Genomic DNA, 6,847 nt, shown 5'->3' with positions numbered 1-6,847 from the left:
TGTAAACATTATATTATTATATGTTTATCTCACTGGAGTGTTAGTCCAAGTGGGAGATTGTTGGGAATGGCCTAAACCCGTAGACCTATAAAGCCCAGTTAGTAGCAAAGGGTTATATCTAGGTTAAAGCGGTGAACTATGAAGAAACCTTCTCACCTGCTGCTATGATCAAATCAATCAGGATACTCTTGTCCATTGCCACTTTTTATAATTATGAAATTTGGTAAATGGATGTCAAGATTTCCTTTCTAAATGGAGATCTTGAAGAGAGTATTTATATGGTCCAACCAAAAGGGTTCATTGAACAGGGTCAGGAGCAAAAAGTTTGCAAACTGAAGAGATCTATTTATGGATTGAAATAGGAATCCAAATCCTATAATATAATATTTGATATTGCGGTCAAATCTTATGGCTTTGAATAGAACATTGATGAACCGTATGTATACAAAAAGATCATCAACTCTACTGTAGCATTTTTAGTTTTTTATGTAGATGATATCCTACTTATTGGGAATAATATAGGATACCCAACTGACATTAAAAATTGGCTAGCAACCCAATTTCAGATGAAAGATCTAGGAAAGGCACAGTATGTTCTTGGGATTCAAATAGTTTGAAACCGAAAGAACAGAACGCTAACCATGTCTCAAACATCTTACATAGACAAGGTGTTGTCTAGGTTTAAGATGCAGAATTTCGAAAGAGGTATTTTACCTTTTAGGAATGGAATACATTTGTCAAAGGAACAATGTCCTAAGACACCACAAGAAGTTGAGGATATGAGATGGTTTCCCTATGCATCAGCAGTCGAAAATCTAATGTATGCAATGTTATGTACTCGTCTAGACATATGCTTTCAATAGGAATTGTCAGTAGATATCAGTCCAATCCTAGTTATGAACATTGGACTGTTGTTAAGAATATCCTCAAGTATCTTAGGAGAAGAAGGAACTATGTGCTCATATATGGAAATAAGGATTTGATCCTTACGGGATATACTGACTCTGATTTTCAGACTGATATAGACTCTAGGAGATCTACATCAGGATCGGTGTTCACTCTAAATGGAGGAGCAATAGTATGGAGAAGTATTAAGTAGACCTGCATTGCAGACTCCACAATGGAAGCAGAATATATTGTTGCTTATGAAGCAGCCAAGGAAGTAGTATGGCTTAGGAAGTTCCTAAATGATCTGGAAGTTGTTTCAGACCTGCGCCTGCCAATCACTTTGTATTGCGATAACAGTGGGGAGTAGTGAACTCCAAAGAACCTAGAAGCCATAAGCACGGAAAACATATTGAGCGTAAATATCATCTCATCAAAAAGATCGTGCTAAGAGGAGACGTTATTGTGAGACAAATAGCATCTGAGGACAATATTGTTGATCCGTTTACAAAAGCCCTCCCGACTAAGATTTTCGAGGGTCATCTGAAGTAGGACTGTGGGTAGAATAAATAGGGCAAGTGGGAGAAATTGTGGGTATGGGATGCCCTAGTTTATTGTATTTAGTTTTCTCTCACAGCACTCAACTTTGTTGTAACCCACTAGGAGTTTTAGCCCAAGTGGGAGTTTGTTGGGTTTTATGTCCTAAAACTCGTAGTTTTGTAAATAGTAAACATATATGACGTTTATTCAGACAAGTGTTGTTGATTGTTTAATAACTCTAAATCCAATAAACTACGAGCTCTTGGCTAATGTCATGAATACTTGGACTTTATGTGGAGACAAAAACTTGATCAAGTTCGATTAAAATAGCCTAAACCGTTTATAGTACTTGGATTAGGTTGGGTATCTATTTCTAGAGATACTATTGAATACGACCCACTTATGATTGTTACAAATGTTGAAAAGTGTCAAAAATGATGTGATCAGTTCGTTCATGTAGAGACATGTGAGTGGGGGTTTTCTACATGATGAGATTGTGTCAGACAGACCACGAAATAATCACTGTTACGTATTAACATCGTTTACTATTAACACTAGTTAATTTCACTTCTTGATGACCTAGATAACTTAATCTGAATCTTGAGCTGTCTATAAACTCCTGTTTATGCACAATTGTCCATTGATCTACATAGATGGGGGTAAGCTCAACATCGCTGCTCAACATGGCTTCTATTTCAGGGATAAGACCAGGTAGATGGTTGAGAATATAGAATTTGCAAGATGGAATTCACTCCTACCCTTTTTAGGGATAGTAGAAAGGTTATTCCCTTAAGGGCTGATCCCGGGTCTTGAACAAGGGGCCCCATCCTCTCGTTGGCCTGAGAAGGAATGAATTTAGTGATTATGATCCTAAATCAATTGTTCATTAGAGGGACAGTAGTACTTAAGGAGAAAAGATGTAACTCAGGGGTATTTTAGTTTTTGACCTAATTGAGGTTATGAAAAACCTGTGAAGGATCAACTTATTTGTGAAATCCGGATTTCCATTATTTCTACTTAAGCAGGTGATTAAGGGAATTAACTAAGTGAAAGTTAAATCTTATGTTGAAGTGAAGGAAATTTCTAAGTGTTGAATAGATTTTCCTTGAGTGGTTTTGAGTTAAGCTTTAATTGGTGAAATTTGACTAAGTGTAAGGACCCATGCGTTAAGAGTTAGGAGACATTAACGCATAAGTTGAAAAGGCAATCAATGCGTTTGTAAGGTTGGACACATTATTGGCCGAAGCATTGGCAAAAGGCATTGCCAAGAGTTGTCATGCATTGGAAGCCAAGGAGAAAAATGCCAAGTGTTGTGCCATGCATTAGTGTATGCCATGCGTTGGCCGTTAGACTTTGAGAGGTTATTTGAGAGGTTAGTAGTGCATGCAGCAGCCAAGGTCTTGAAGAGGTTAGAACAACGCATGCGGCAGCCAAATGTATTGAGAGGTTAGAAAACGCATGTGGCAGCCTCAAGTTGCACATCTAAGGGTGTTGGACGTTGGATGCGATGGATAGAGGTATTCGGCGATAGAGGCAGGCACGATGGATGCATTGGACACGATAGTATGTGGCTGATGGTTTGCGGCCGAAGGGTTGCATTGGTAGCATGCGGCGATGGATGACATGCGGTGATGGGGGTATGCGTCGATGGTGTACGGTAGCACTATGCGTTAGTGTCACACGGTGATGCTATGCGGCAATGCTATGCATTGATGCCATGTGGCAGTGCTATGCATTAATGACATGGGACGGTGCTATGCGTTGTGCAGCCGAGGGCATGCGGTGCAAGGGTATGCGGTGATGCGAGGACATGCGGTGCAAGGGTATGCGGTGATGCGAGGACATGCGGTGCAAGGGTATGCGGTGATGCAAGGGCATACGGTGATGCGAGGGCATGCAGTGATGCAGTCTATGGTATACGGTCGAAGGGATGCGGTTGATGGTATGCGTGTATGCCGCTGAAGGAATGCGTTGGTAGTATGAGATGGAGGTATGCGGCCGAAGGAATGTATTGGTAGTATGCGATGGAGGTATGCGGCCGAAGGAATGCGTTGGAATTATGCGATGGCATACGGCGACGGATACGATGGATGCGATGGATGTGGCGACCTTGGTAAAGTATGAGCTAGGAGATGGAATGAGCTAAGGTGAACGTATGGTGATTTGTCCTTGCATTGTTAAGGCTTGCAGTGACAAAGTAAATGAGTTGGGTTGCGTTGTAGGAGATGCGATGGTGTTGAGTTGAGAACCAAGTTAAGCCAAGGGTTACTATGCATTGGTGATATAGTATGCGTTGATATCCGAGGCTAGCAGTATGCATTGAAAGGGGTGTTGGTCATTATCCTAGTTGAACGCATATGAAGTTGGATGAACACATATGAAGGATGAATGCATATGGAGGATGGACACATTCAAGGATGTCATCCGGACTTGTGGCTTGTTAGGAAGAAACCTTAGGCCTTAATCAAATGAGGTGGGTGCATAAGAAGACATGCAAAGTTGAGGGCTATGCGTTGGTAAAAGGGGAGCAAGACACCTTGGGTTGCGCTGATGCAAGATTACGTTGATGGTGTAAGGAAGAGACACTTGGACATGCGGCCAGGTAGGAGGTGTCGGCTTTAGAGCAATCTTGGATGCATATAAATAGGGCCAAGAACTTCATATGAGAACTCAAATTCTCTTCAAATGATATAAAGAAGAGTGTATTGAGAGGAGGCTATGCGTCGGTAGCAAGACCATGCGTTGGTCAAGAGGTTCCAAGAGGGGAGATGCTGTCGGACAGAAAGAACAGGAAGTAGCATCAACTTGGGACAAGAAGTTCTCCCAGAATACTCATGCGTTTGATGTGATTCCAAAGCCATCTGAAATCTAAAAGAGTCTAGTTTTTAGGGTAGGGCTTCCGGAGAAGAAGCTCCAAGGAATCAGGCTGGAAAGAGAGGACAAGTCAGAGGGGTCGAGCTATCGGGTAAGCTGGGCCAGTCTTGATATTTTGAAGATTCCGGCCAAACCACGAGTAGTTATGAGCTAAAATTTTGAGATAAGCTTCTTGAGAAATTTTAGAGCATATTTTTAGTAGGAATTATCTCGAGATAAAGCCTAGAACTATGAGTAATCTGAGCTTTAAGTTGAATCTAGAATTTAGGGTTCAAGAGGAGCCCGAAAAGGTCATTGAACTTCTAGAGAGAAAGGTTCCTAAACGACCAAGGTGAGTGGTACTTTCCTTTAAATTTTAAAACATATATTTTAGAGTAAATTTTATATTCTTATGTTATGAATGAGTATCTAGTATTGAGAATGAGATTATGTGATCGGGATAGTCAGGGGGTCAATAGACCTAGTTCCTGAGCCCAAAAGTAAAATCTCATGGGATGGTCAGGGGACTGAGAGGTCTAGTTCTTGAGCCTATGTGAGGAACCTCGTATGGGATGATCATAGGGTCGACAGACCTAGCTTCTGAGCCCATGCGCAGGGAGCTATGTGCACATAGGAGACAAAGGAAACGTAAAGAGTAAGCATTGTATTTAGTAACAGTTATCTATCTACCGTGTGTGTAGGTAGACGGCATACTCATTCTAGTTAGTTATCAGTTTAGCTATCTACCATACGCATAGATAGAAGTTGAGACCAGACTCGTTCAAGGCTGAGGTTTGGATGTAACCTCGTATTTATGATATGCTTGTTATTTATTAGTTGAAATAGACTCTAGAAGTTGCTTACCACTCACTGAACTTTGTGAAGCTCATTCTATTATTTCATGTTTTTCTTCCCAGGTAGTGAAAGGTGAGTAGTTCAGGGTGCTGCTAAGGTCAAGGTCTGCCATAAGCCACAGTTACACTTCCGAAGGGTTAATCAGTTGTTGTTGTAGATTTTCTTGTTAAATCTTGAAGTTGTATAAACATTACATTGTAGTAATAAAATGGACCTACTTAACCAGTTGTTGTTTGTCTCCTTGATTTAATCAGTTATGAGTTGAATTTGTTCATTGGTATCAGAGTTATTTCCACAAGAGTTTTTAGGCAGTAAGTGTCAACAAAAGGGTTGATAACTGTTGCAGTCATGCCCTTTCTCAGGCTCAGAGAGTAGTCTAGGACGAGGTGTGACATTATTGATGACGGTTATATCAAATAGACACATAATATATCTACAGTGAGGGGATTGCAACTACAGGCTATAGTGGACAATCCTGTTAGTTAACGAATGTTGATTAACTAGGTTAAAGAGTTTGACTGGTTAATCTCGGATCGTTGGAACCCGTGATTTGTAGGTCTATCAGGTCTTATTTCTAGCTCAATACGAACAAAATTGAAGAACTAGGTGAAGTAAGAATTTGAAATATTCAAATTCGGGTTTTTAGGAAAAATTACATTTTATATGATATATAATCAATTAAATAATTAATTTATTATTCTTTAAAGTATACTTGATCATTAGCATGAAAGTGTTTTTTAAATTTGATTAAATTTTTTTAATTAAATAATTTCTAAATTTGAAAATTTGTTTTTCATTTTTTTAATAAAAAAAATTAGTTACTGGAAAAATCCAATTGTTGGATTTTCTTACTAAGTGGACTTTGAAGTGACACTTCCCAAGCTTGACACCTAGAGATTACATGCTAGTGGAGTTTGAGGTGGAAGACATGCAAAATGGGATTTTGCATGTGTTTTCTCTATAAATGGCTTTATTTTTTAAATGTACAAGACTAATGCTTCCACAACTTTTGACCTAAACTCTTCCACCTCAACTCTTCTTTACTCTCCTTCTTTCTATAGTGAAATTCTCGTATTTTCACTAACAAAACTATCCCAAAACCGTCTTCTTCAACTGGAGAATAGTGAGAATTTATCGTTGGTGGTGTCATTCGTGCACGGGAGAGGAAGTTTGCGATGGAGTCTTCAAAGATTGTATTTTCTATCCCTTTTTCATGTTTTTCTTGTTTGTATTGCAATTAGAACGTTGTCGATTTCATCGCTTCCGTTGTGCATGCATTCTTTATGTTCCATCATCAAGAATACTAGTGACAATGTTAATCAATCTGAGTATGCGAGCATAATAGGCAGTCTTAGATATGTTGTTAACTGCACTGGGCCTGACATAACTTATGCTGTAGGATTGCTTTGCAGGTTTACAAGCAAACCTAGTAAAGAGCATTGGAATGCTATAGAAAGGGTTATGAGGTACTTGAAGAAAACCCAAAACCTAGGATTACATTATCAGAAGTTTCCTGTTGTCCTAGAAGGGTTCAACGATGCTGACTAAAACTCTCTTTCGGATGATTCAAAGGCTAAAAGTGACTATATCTTTACTATAGTAGGCGAAGTTGTCTCTTGAAAGTTCAAGAAACAGACTATTTTAGCCCAATCTACGATGGAGTCAGAAATGATAGCACTAATGACAGCTAATGAAGAAGTAGGTTGGCTTAGAA

Source organism: Benincasa hispida, chromosome 9, assembly GCF_027475165.1.
Source record: "Benincasa hispida cultivar pf3 chromosome 9, pf3_genome.v1.1, whole genome shotgun sequence".
In the NCBI taxonomy this organism is placed as follows: Eukaryota; Viridiplantae; Streptophyta; class Magnoliopsida; order Cucurbitales; family Cucurbitaceae; genus Benincasa; species Benincasa hispida.
Note: the sequence above shows the minus strand (reverse complement) of the source record.